Source organism: Lathamus discolor, chromosome 19, assembly GCF_037157495.1.
Source record: "Lathamus discolor isolate bLatDis1 chromosome 19, bLatDis1.hap1, whole genome shotgun sequence".
NCBI classification, from domain to species: Eukaryota; Metazoa; Chordata; class Aves; order Psittaciformes; family Psittacidae; genus Lathamus; species Lathamus discolor.
Genome location: NC_088902.1, coordinates 2257329 through 2269719, shown reverse-complemented (window position 1 = coordinate 2269719; position 12391 = coordinate 2257329). Strand labels below are relative to the sequence as shown.

The window sequence follows — 12391 nt, the reverse complement described above, 5'->3', positions numbered from 1 at the left end:
AAAACCCTTCCCCGCTGCTGGATTTATCCCCGCGGGGATGAGATCAGGATCTGGCCTCGGGTTTTGATGGGTTTGTAACTTGGCTGATACAACTTGGCTGATTCAATTCATTCTGTGCTGAGACTCCACCTCCAAGTTCCCAGCCTGGGAGACATTAAAGGCAAATTATGACCGAGTTCCATACTGGTTTTGAAGGGAAACCATCAGTTAAGCCTGGTTTTTACACAAGAACCCTGCGGGCTCAGCTTCTTCTATTTTGGGCTTATTTATTTCATGTTGCTGCTGGGCTCTTTTAGGCCAGCCCCTGCTCAGGCCAGGGCCTGCTGCCTGCTTTGCTTACAGAGCACCCAGCAGGAAAGCATTTGGAATAGGAAAGAGGTGCCAAAATCTGGATTAGAGCTGAGGTTCCCAGCGCAGCAGGGTTTAGGTCCCTGCTCCTGGGCTCTGATGCTGCTCGGTCACGGTGGGGCTCTGCTAAGAGGGGGAGAGCGTTGAGGACCACCAGCCTCTGCATCCCTCCCCTGCCTGCATCCCTGCCATGGAAGCCAATGTGCTTCCTGGTGCCTCAGCAGCCGCAGCTCTGGATGCTCCTGGATAATCAAGAGGAGTGTGGAACGCTGTGGCTCGAGGCTTGCTGCCTTCTCCCTCTCCTTCACCTTCCATCACCTCTCCAGGGGTAGCAAAGCCTTGTGTGTCCCAGCAGGAGGAGAGCGGGCGGCCCTGGGACTGAACAGGAAGGAGCAGGAGGGAATCCTGGGAAGCAGGGGCAGGAAGAGCCCTTCGGAGCGGGTTTAGATCCGCATCTTCCACGTATGACCCCAAAATACTCCACGAAGGAACTTTTCCCTGGCGGGATGTGGGGATGCATGGGTGCGAGCAGGCTCCTGGCTCTTCCTCCATGTGCTTTTCCTTAAATGTGGAATGGAAGGGGCTTTCAGCGCAGTGTTTATGGTTGCGCTCGCTGTAATGGAAACACACCAGGCAGGAGCTGCTGAGCTCGGTAACTGCAGGCTGCCCCTGCATGGGAAGGAGGGTTTCCAAACGCATTTGGGCTACTTTAGCGAGCACAACCTCCCTTACCCCCCCCAGCCACAGCCCGAGCACCAATTGCCCTGTTAACAACCGCTTCCTGGAGGCAGGAAAACCGATTTCCTTTCAGGAGTCCCAATCCGGATGGTCAGAGATCCCTCCCAAGCTCAGAAAACCTGTTTTAAAGGCCATTATGTCTCAGTGGCCGTTGTGCCTCCCAGCCCACTGGAAGCACTGCTGCCTGCATCACCATCTATTCCTCAAGCTGGTTGGGGACTTGACGTGCTCAGGGCCGTCTGCTTCTCTGTTGCTGGAGGGCGAGCTGGGCACCAGCTGAACGCTGTGTGTTTCTGCCCACTTTCCATCCATGGAGCTACGAAATGGAAGATGCCTCAGGTTGCTTTCTGAGAGAGAAGTGATGAGTGTCCCCTGCCCTTGTCCAAAGCTCCAGGGTTCCTGTAGCCCCTTTAGGCATTGGAACTGCTCTAAGGTCTCCCCTTAAGGAGCCTTCTCCAGTCCAGCTCTCTCCTCCTGTCCCCATAGCGAAGCTTTCCCCATCCCCTGCTGCAAAGCACAGGAGCAGGTCACTGCTTTGTGCTGCTGATGGAGACGCTTTATTACACCCTACAACATCGCACTCATTCACTTGGCTCCAAACAACCTCCCGTGCCCTCGAAACCACCCCGCACTGGGCTCACCGGAGCGGCCGCATCCCCTCCCTATGAGCCGAATGGAAGGAATTCCACCAGCACACGGTTTGGGCTGTGGCTCCTCAAGCCCTTGGGGAGGAATTCCCCCCCCCCCCTTTCCTCCCCAAGCAAAGGGCTCCAAGTGTCTTGTGGGGCTCTGTGCTCAGCGCCATGACCCGCTGTTGCCTTGGGACTGCTCAGGAATGCAGAATTATCGAGGTGCAGGCCCTCGAGGGGGGGAAAAAAGCGTTACAAACACTAATGAGGGCTTGTGCGTGCACAGATGTTCCACTGGTTTAACTTGAACCGGGTTGCGTGCCCAAACGTGGGGATACCGGCAGGATTAGCGCTGATTTAAGGTTGCCTACACCCAGCGCTGCGGCTGCAGGGATTCGCACGTGCTTCCTTCCCCGTTTCCTGCTGGAGAAGGGAAAGGGTTGGGATCAGCTCAGCCCCCCTGCAGCACATGGGGTGCTGGGGGACGCTGGCACCCAAAGGGGTGTCCTAGGGCTGTGCCGCACGGTTTGCGGGGCTCAGCGCACCGCCACGGGCACACGGCAGGTCCTGGTGCTCAACCCATGGCGAGCCCCAAACCCCAGCGTCCATATGAGGAACCCCGAACCCGCAGTGCCTATGGGGAGCCCTAAACCCACAGTGCCTATGAGGAACCCCAGTTCTGCTCATGGTGCTATAGGGATCTGCCCCCCCCCCCCCACCCCGTTACCCGGAGCGGAGAGCTCTGCGTGCATTAGGATACCCTCACTTCTTGGGGTACCCCTGTACTGCTTGGGGGTGCATTAATGATGCTTGCCCGGCGGGGGACCCGCACGCTGCCTTGGAGGTGCCCACTAAGGGGGGGGGGTGTCTCCATGCTGCCAAAGACGGGGTCCCCCATTGCTCGGGGGTCCCTACATTACTTGGGGGGGCTGCGGGGGGGGTGTATACGGTGCTTGCCTTGGGAGGGGGGGGATATCCCCACTCTCCCATAGGATTACACCATCCCCTTCCTTCCCCCTTAAAGCGGCCCGACGGGGCGGGCCGCCACCTTAAGAGAGCCCCTCCTCCGGCGGGCTGGGGCGAGCCCTTCTCGGCTCGGCTCGGCACGGGTTGCCATGACAAGCATTTTCTCCCGCTAGCTCCGGGTCCGTTCCCTTTATATCCCCCCCCCTTTTCCCGTTCCCTTCTTCCTATGGCCAGCCGAAGGGGCTCCGTTGCCAATCGGGCACCGCAGGGATCGAGGTGAGTGGGTTTTGGGGTGATTTCGGGTGGTTTTAGGGTGTTTTAGGGAGGGGGAAAGCAACGTGCCCATCGCCCCACCCGCGGCGGGGGCCCCCGCCGCGGGTGGGGCGATGGGTACGTTGCTTTCCCCCATCCCGTTGCTTCCCAGTGGGAATCACGCCTTCGGACCCCCCCCCACTCTTTTAGCATATAGGGTGGTGTAAGCTCCATTCAACTTGTTGCCTGCCCTTTGATGGTGGGGGGGGGGCAGCGTGGTACTGGATGGAATTGGGGCAGGGGGGGGATGCGGTGATGTGGGGTTGATGGCTCCATAATTCCCATAGGGAAAGGCGGTGGGGGGTTGCGGCAACAGAAGGGGGTGTGTGGGGGTCTTTCCGCATCCATGGGGCACGAAGGAGGTTGGGGGGGGGGGGTGAGTGGTGTTTGCCTGTGGTTTCCCCCACACACACACTTTGCCTGCACCCACCCGGCTGATAGGGACCAGGAGGAGTAAAGGGGAGGGGAAAAAAAGGGGAGGAAAAGGGAAATCAAGAGCTAAAGGCGAACCCTGCCCACATGGCCGGCAGGCAGGAGCCTTCCTCCGCACCCCCTTTATCCTTTGCCTGCATCCCAAGCCTCGGAGCATCGCTCCGGGTCCAAAGAGCACCCTGGGGTGGGGGGTGATGTTTTGGGTGTTCCCTTCCCTGCCTGGCCGGAGGGGAGTGGAGATGTGGCGAGGGGAAGGAATGGAGGAGGGACAATAGGTTATTGTGCTCTTATCTCTGGAGACCTGGGCTTGGGTGGGGGCTTGGATTGCAGAGCTCAAACCAGCGCAGCCTGTTTGTGCCCGAGGTGGGGTGCAAAGGGGGTGCCCCCCCAACCCCGAATAAGGGCAGGCGGGTTTGTGCCCTCGAATCTTTCGCTTCCTTGAGCGCTCAAACGCACCCACATTATTTAATCATGAGCAAGAGGAGCTGACGTCCCCGCCAGCCCCACCTCGCAGCAGCACGGGCTTCCCTTCCCTGCTCCATGCGTGTGTCCGCCTGGGTCACCCCCCAAGGAAATCCCACCCTTGGGATCAAGGGGGCTGGAGGTGCCCGCAGGTAGGGAAGGGGCTGGATGGAGAGAGCCTTCGTGGTGCTCTTGGAGGCCTCCCAACCCCTTTGATTCCCTAAAGCCCGTTGGGAGCCGTTCACCCGGAGATGTGGATTCTGTGCCCCGTGCCAAGGCGGGTGCCGCACCGGCACGGCCCAAGGGATGCCCGGGATGGTGGTGTTGGTGCTGAGCTGCAAATGGAGCTGGGAAGCACCCAGGGCGTTGAGGCAGAGCTTCCCCATTCCTTGTCCTTGCCCTTGCCCCTCGGGGTGCGGGCTCCATCCTTGTCGCACCCTCGCTGGTGGCAGCGCCGTGGGTGATGTGCAGGGTCCTCTGCAGAGCCTGGGCTCTGTAGCTGCAGGCGAGGTGGGGCGAGCGCTGCAGGTACAGGCTTGAGGGGGTGCAGGGTGTTGTTGGGTGTTGTCGGTTGAGCCGGTGACGGAGGGAATTCCCTGCTGTGGATCCGGCTCTCGCGGCGCGCTCTGTGCCTGGTCGGGATCTCTTTGGCTGGAGCATCACGGAGCCTTGTGAGCAAGGAGCTTGGGATGTGCCGTGCTGGAGCCCCCCCCGCCCCCGGGTCCTTGGGCAGGGAGGGCCCCGCTGCTCCTCTCCACTGTTGCTCTGCAGCAGAAGCACCGGGGTGGAGCTGTGCCTGGAGTTCCCTCGTCTTCCCCAAGGCCTTCCCCGGCTGCCTGTGCAGGGACATGAGCCTGCTCCTTCCTTCCCTGCCTGCACCTTGCAGGGGCTGCGGTTTCCCTGCCTGCTTCCTGCTCCTCTATTGGGCTCTTTGGGATTGTTTTCCACCTTTTCCTGTTGTTTTTCCCTCGCTGTTAGGCCACGAGCAGGGCTTGCCCGCAGTGGTCGCTTGTGCCTGTTGCAGCAGCGCTGGAAGGAGCCTGGTGCTGAGCAGCAGCTCTGCAGTGGGGACTTGCTGCCGATGCCTCTTTGCTGCTGCTCTGTGGCAGGGACCAGGCTTGTGGAGCAGCTCAGAGTGGCCGTGGCTATGGGGTGGGGGAGATGGCTGCTGCAGCACAAATGGGTACCACCTCCTTGGTGTTCCCCAGCTCCTGTGTTGCGCTGGGGGCATCTGGGAGCGGATCCAGGCAGGGTGAGGGATGCTGTGTGATGCGTGTGGGCTGCCTGGAGCTCTCTTGATCAGGATGGATGGAGGCAGAGATGTCCTCTCCATCATGATTCTGTATGTGAGGAGATGTGGTGTGCAGAGGAGGAAATAGATCTGCGAGTGAGCTGAGAATATGAGCCCATCACTCTTGCCTTCATGCTGTGCCTGGGTCGGGGGGGGGATAAGGACCCGTCCTGCGTTGCTGGTGATGGAGATGCTCCTGAGGGATAGGGAGAGGGTGGTTGGTGCCTTCCTGCTCTCAAAACCAGGGCATGCAGAGGCCTCCAGCACTGAGCACGGATGGGATGGAGGAGAGGGACAGGCAGGTGACAGCGCAGAGCTTCCCACTGGGTTTCCCAGTGACACTGGGACAGGGACCGTGTTTTGGACTGCGGGTCCAGCCTCGGGGTCCCTGGGTGCAGCCGGCCACAGGAGCCACGTTCCTGCCACCTCCTGCCAGCACTTTGCGAGGCCGAGCTAATGAAAACATCTGACTTTGATGTTTTAATTACTTGCTTTTGGCTTTAATGCAGAGGGATAATAGAGTTTCCATGGACTTATAAAACCTGCCCCTCTATTTGTTCATTAGAAAGAGGAATTGGGGGGGGGGGGAAGAGTCCCAGGCAAGCTCACCCTGGATAGAGAAAGGAAGAAAGCAGATGCCTGAGACGTGCGGAGCGCTGGTGTGTCACCCCCCTGGATGGTGACTCTTTAAAAGTAGTAATTAAGCAATGTAGATCCTGGGAGAGCTCTCTGTGAGTAACCCATGAGTTCCGTGTCCTCCTGGATTTGTGAGCTTCTGGGAGGGGTCTTGGGTTTAAACGCGGGGAGCTGATGCACAGCGGTGTGCCCCAAGGGATGCGGGAGTCCTGGCTGGGAGCATCCCTCTACCTGCACCACCTGGGCAGGAGGGTGAGGGATGTGGGGACGGTGGTAACGTGGGATTGTAGCATCATGGAATGGTTCGGGATGAAGGGAGCTTAAAGCTCATCCAGTTGCAACCCCCTGCCACGGGCAGGGACACCTTCCACTGGAGCAGCTTGCTCCAAGCCCTGTCCAACGTGGATGCTGGGTGCTTCTCCATCGTGGCATCATCCTAAACACTGTATGGACCGAGGGGACACTGCGCATCGCTGACAGTGGCCCTGCTTGTGGTCCTCTCCCTAAATCCTGTCACTAACTCGCTTCGGAACAAGGGAATGGGCATGGGGAGGATCACCCCGCTGGGCAGTGACAAGGGCTGGCTCTTTGCACTGGCGAGGGTCCATGGGGGAGCCCATGGGGCCGCGCTGCTCCCCACTACGGGGACTCCTCAGCAGGGCGGCAGGAGCCAAGCCTTGGCCACTTGTCCCTGTTTTCTGCTGACGGGGAAACTTTTCCTTCTCCGCTTCCATGGCAGGGATGAGTCGGCAGCTGGGCTGAGCCGCGGCGACGGCAGCCAGAGGAGCCGGGCGCTGCTGCGGCTGCAGGGGCCGGGCTCCATCGCCCCTTTTCCGCCTGTTTTATGCCGTATTCCCGTGTTTTCGTGCTGCTGCGGGAGCTGCTGCCGTGCCTGGGCAGAGCGCGGCGCGTAGGAGTCCCTACCCGGAAGAGTTTGTCCGGTGGGGACGGGGAGGGAGGAATCCGATCCCTCCTTTTCCCAGGCTGGGATCCCAGCGCGCTTGGCTTTCCGTGCCCCCCGCCAGCTCCCGAGCCCCCTGCGTGGCTCCGGCCTCTTGCTCCTTCCCGGCTGGCACGGGAGAGCCCCCCGACACGGATCCGGTGACTCCTCCAAGGCTCTTGGCATCTCCTCTTTGTCTCCGGCACGGAAAGGTCAGCGCTGCCGAACTCGCCGCGGTCCGCTCCGGAGCCGTAAATAATCCGGATCCTTCAGGCTCCTGGGCTGATCCCAGCATCCTCCTCCTTGGGCAGAGCAGGGACCGGGCCGGTTGGCGATGCCAGCCGGGGGCTGACTCCAGCGCTGCGGAGCCGGGGCGGGGGGGGCAGTCACTGAGGCCCGAGGCGCTCGCTGCAGCAGTGGCAGGAGCAGCGCGCCCTGCGCCAAGGGCAAGAGCCGGGATCGCTGCTCCCGGGATCCTGCCTTCCCCAGGCTAAAAATAAGCTTCTGGCCCTCCTGGAGCTGCCTCTGCCCGGGGCGGGGGGGTGCAGGGGACCAGCCCTGCCCCGTGGTGTCAGGGCCTGCCTGGGGCTGGCCGTGCCCTTTGCTCTTTGAGCATCGGATCCAGTGATGGGATTTTCAGGTCCAGGCTCGTGTTTCGGACAGAAGGTGTCTGAGTTTCAGCCTGGTCTCTCGAGATGCTAATTCAGGACCCTGCTGCAGCAGATAGAGCTTTACTGTTCCTTCCCCAGCCCTCGCTGGCCCACAGGGTGCTGATAGCCCTGAGCAGCCCCATGGTGTGCCCTTGGCTTTTCTCACTCTTGGAGATGCTGCTGCTCCATCTCGCTGTGCTTCAACCCTCGCCGGGGTCCAGTGGCACGGCATCGCGGTGCGCCAGCTCTTCTTCATCTCTTCCCACCTTATCACCAGCTACTTGAAAGTAACCCCGGGGTTGCTGGAGCACTTGGCTGCGCGATGCTGTGCGAGTGCTGGTGGGAAAGCTGCTTTGTCACTTGCAGCTCCGAGGCTGTTGCTGCTGCAGGCAGCCGAGGGGCATGAGGAGGAGGGAGAAGATGGCTCGGTCCTCGAGCATCTTCCCACCTCACCCCCTTTCTGCAGGGTTAACCCCCCCCTCCCAGCTCATCGCTGCCCTATGGGAGAGCAAAGGCTCCGGCTGTGGCATTCGGGTGTTCGCTGCGTGATGCTCCCATGAGCGTGGCACCTGGGCAGAGCCGCGGCGGTGCCGGCTGCATGCGAGCCCTGCCGTGCCATCCCGCTGCAGCTGCCAGCCGGCAGCGCGTGGTGCCGAGCTTCCCCGGCATTCCCAGCCTGCTCTGGAGGGGCAGCCCCGTGGGCACGTGGCTGAGCTGAGAGCAGGGATCCGGTGTGGCCTCTGGGATGGAGGCAGCCCTGGGGTGACCCAGCCTGGGAAGGAGCTTGTGCTCCAGTGGGAAGGAACCTGGTTAAATATTAGTGCTGCCTATGGGGAAGGGAGAGGTTGGCTGGAGGGAGGAAGGGGTTTGCAGAGAGACATCAGGGGAGAGCTTAGAGCAGCTCCAGTGCCTAAAGGGGCTGCAGGAAACCTGGAGAGGGGCTTGGGACAAGGGCCTGTAGGGACAGGCCAAGGGGAATGGCTTGAACCTGCCCGAGGGGAGACTGAGCTGAGCTCTTAGGCAGAAGCTCTTCCCTGTGAGGGTGCTGAGGCGCTGGCACAGGGTGCCCAGAGAAGCTGTGGCTGCCCCATCCCTGGCAGTGCTCAAGGCCAGGTTGGACACAGGGGCTTGGAGCAAGCTGCTCCAGTGGAAGGGGTCCCTGCCCGTGGCAGGGGTTGGAGCTGGATGGGCTTTAAGGTCCCTTCCAACCCCAACCATTCCACGGTTCTATGGATCAAGGGCAGGCTGGGCCTGTGGCTGATGCTGGCATCTGGTACCACCAGGCTGGCAGTGGAGGAGCCCAAGTTGCCGGTGGGGTTTGCCATGGGGCTGTAGCAAGGTTTGAATTGTGCCTTGGGAGGGTCGCATCCCTTGTGCCGGCGCCGCTGCTGGAGCGCAGGGAGGGAGCTCAGCACCATCCCACCTCTCCGCATTACTCAGTGCCGGGGGCTTATCCCGTGTGCGGGCAGAGCTGGCAGCGAGGCCGGGCTGCGAGTGCCTGGGGATGCTGGGGGAAGGAAGCGCGGGGTGAATCAGCTGCAGGGAGCTGGGACCAGAAGCTTGGCTTGGCTGTGGAGAAGCTGGGAGCGTGGCTGGATCATTCCGGGGTGTCCCGGTGCGGACGTGGCTCTGAGTCACCGCATCCTGCTTGGGAAAGCGCAGGGACCCACAGCTCCCATCCGAGCATCCAGGAAGGGTCTTTTGGTGATCACTTGTTCCTTGTAGGAGCAGGGCTGCGCTCATCACCCAGGGACACATCTGCAGGTGGGGGGACCCTTCCTACAGGCAGTGTCCCATAGAGCTGTGACAGTGTGAAGCTGCCCAGCCTGCATTTTCCAGTGTGACTGGTGCTGCCTATTTTTAGTTGTCCAAATGAAGCTTGTCTCAATGATGTTTTTTGAGGTTTATTTGAGGGAGGAGGCCTCCAGTGGTGTTATTTCCCAAGTGACGAATTGCTCCGGAGCCTGCCCCCAAAGGGACTGTCCAAAGCACATGAAGGGAAGGACCAGAACAGCTCAGTGTGTCCAGGCGGTGATTCCTCTTGGAGAGCTTCAGGGAGTACCTGGGGGTGTTTCCCAAGCCTTTTCCTCATGGGGAAAGGAGGAAGCAAGCAGCCAAGACCCGTTCACCTCCCCATGGGGGCACAACCAGCTGCATATCCTCATCCCGCTACCTGCTTCAGCATCCCCGGGGTACGCTGCATCCCTGGGTGCCTCCCGCATGGCTGCTCCATGGAGTATTAAACCCATGGGCTGCTCTTCCCAGGGGCGGTTTGAATTCCTTGGCGCGTGCTGGGTACCAAATGCAGCCGATGGGGTGGTAGCTCCTTGGGGGGAGGCGGCTGCTTTGCCTGCTGGAGCCGTGGGTCAGGGAGCTGATGTTGCTCTGTAGGTGCCTGTTTTGGGGGTGGCTCTCTGGGTACCCAGTTGGATGCTCAAGGGCCCCTCAATGCAGCCATGGGCCATGCTCTTGTGGGCCAAAATCCTTCCGCAGCGTGCTCCGGCTCCATATCCGCCTTTAAACCCTGTTGTGCTAACTCCTGACCCCGCTGCCTTTCATCTCTTTCCATTCATTGCTTCCCTTCTTGGCGCTGTTTTTCCCACTCTTTCCATCTCTCCCTGTCTGTGCCTCCTCTCTGTGGCTGTGCTCATCTTCCGTGCGCCTGGTCTCGCCTGGCTGGGTGGCAGCTTGGGCATCCCGCCCCTCCTTTACCTGGGAATGGCCCTTCCTCTTCCTCCTTCCCTTCCCTTTAGCATCTGGGTGTTTCTCTGCAGGGCAGCAGCCGGGGGATCCTCTCCCTCCTGCAGTTGAACGTGAAATGCATCAAATCCTTGCAGGATGCTGCAGTTTGTGCTGCTGCAGCACCGGGGCGGGGGGAGACCTGTGCTGTGTGCAGGTGTCCTCTGCTCTCCATGGGCACATGCAGCCTGCAGCGAGGAGGCTGGAGGTGTTTCCTGCCCTGCCGGGCACTGCTGTTCGCGGGACTGTCCCTTTTCCCTTTGGAAAGGACAATGAGGGATCCTCCCTTCCTCCTCCCGCTCCCCCCACACGCAGCTGCCTGCACAGACCGGCTCCAGCTCATTGAGGTGATGGCTTTGGGCAGAGCATTGCTGAGAAGGGACCCAGAAGAGCAGGGAATGGAGGGGCCTCCCCAGTGTGTGGTGTACGTGGTGCTGGGGGACCCCGGCTGGTGCTGGGGGACCCTGATCCGAGCAGGCTTCCCTGGCAGTGAGACTTGGTTGCTGCGTTCCATTGCTCTTGTACTGCAGGGACTGAAAGCACTCGCTCTGCCCCTGCCTGGGGTCAGAGGATGGTGCAAGAGGCCGATGGGGGAGGATGATGATGGATCCCACAAGGGGATGCAGGCTCATTGCAGGCAGCGCGGCTGCCTCCTCTACCCTGGCACCATCCCTGTGCTGGCTGTGGTGTGAGCCGCTCGCTGTATTCCCTGCGGATCGCCTTGCTCCATCCCTCCCCGCGCTGCTGGCTGCCAGCACAGCGCCCCTAACACCCGGATTGCAGCAGTAATCTCTGCCCTATCGCTGCTAAAGCTGCCATTTATCCCCAGATTAGCGCTGGGGCTTGGATACCCACCCCTCCAAGTGCTGGCCAGGGGCTGTGGAAAGCTTTGCACAGCTCCGGATCCAGCGCGGTAGCCGGTGGCCGGCTCTCACCTCGGGTGACCCCGGCCTATGCCGTGCAGGGCTGCTTTGCTCCTATCGCTCGGAAGCTGTGGGCCTGGCTCTGTGCTAGCGGGGGCATTGCTGGGCTCTGAGCCGCACCGTGCAGTTGGGGTGTCCTTGTCCCAGCTCTTAAGGAAGGGATTCTGCTTGAAGCCGGGCTCAATCCAAGCTTGGGGATCTCGGCATCGTCACAGGTTCGACCTCAGGGGGGATGTTTTAGAGGGGCACAGCCTCCAGGCTGTCCTCTCCCAGCAGGGTGAGGTGGGATTTATGGGCACAAAGGATGAGCTGGAAGGGGTAGGAGGCACCATCCCACTCGGAGGGATGCAGGAGGTGGGAACGTCACCAGCGCTGGCACTTGAGGAAAGGGATATCCCAGTTTTCCAGGGTTCCTGGCGCAGTTGGGAGCCTCTGGGGCGTTGCCTGAAGCCGGGAGGGAGTGCGTGGGGTTGGAGACGCTGCATAAACAGGGTGGCAGGTCAGGATGGCGCTGGGTGCCTGCGGCACAAGGGTGTGTGCCTGCATGGAGGTGGGACAGGGCTGCAATGGCGATGCTGGGAATGACGGTGCCCAGCACAGCACGGCTCCATAGCCGCATCCATAGCGTTGGGTTGGGTCCTGTTTTGGGGGTGCAGTGGGCATTGTCCCCAGTCGTTGGGAGCGGATGTGCAGTGTCCATGAGGATGCTGGTGTTGTCGGCACGGAGCACTGCAGCAAACACCTCTTGGCCAGGGCTCAGCCTCCATAGGGCGACCTTTAAATGTATTGGCACTTAATTAAACAGGGGAGCAGTGTTAAAATGCATTGACACCTTGCGGAGGCAGAGGGCTGGATAACACCGGGAATGTGTTGGCTGGCTCTGGATTACCTTGGGGCTGTGGCTGGCACTTCTGGGAAGCGCAGCTCTAACAAAGAGGCTTTGACGAGCGGATCCGGTGCGTGTGCTCCCCATCCACCTGGGCACGTCCCCTCCTGGGTATCCCCCAAAGCATCCATGCAGTGGGATGCAGCCGTGGATGGGTGGGAGAGCCAGCGCTGGAGCGGCTGAGTGGGATGGGTGTCCCTTCGCCTGCTGGCTCCTGTTCTCCTCCTTGGCATTTCACACCTTGTGTGTGCAGCTTCACTTTGGTACCCGTTTCTCAAGCAGATCCCTGCTGTTGACATCAGTAACCAGGTCTCCAGGCACAGGACACGTGTGCTGATGTGGGATGGGTGCTTTTGCCCTCCTGCACCGCTCTGCCTTATCCCGGCAACTGCCTGGGATGAGCTTCTCCTTCCTTCCCCTGCCCCTCCCCGTGCTCTCC

The 12391-nt window shown here is 60.9% G+C and overlaps 1 protein-coding gene across 7 annotated transcripts in view; it reads left to right on the top strand.

Annotated features, from left to right (window-relative positions):
• The first annotated feature begins 2807 nt into the window (after nucleotides 1-2807).
• ATP2B4 (ATPase plasma membrane Ca2+ transporting 4) overlaps nucleotides 2808-12391 on the top strand; it is a 44232-nt gene continuing 34648 nt past the window's right edge. For 6 of the 7 annotated variants that reach the window (XM_065698795.1, XM_065698794.1, XM_065698796.1 and 3 more), the window contains exon 1: nucleotides 2808-2957. The gene's annotated coding sequence lies outside the window, so the exon portion shown is untranslated. Of the gene's footprint in view, nucleotides 2958-6760; nucleotides 6967-12391 lie in introns of those variants that run through there. The other variant, XM_065698792.1, reaches the window with a different exon arrangement.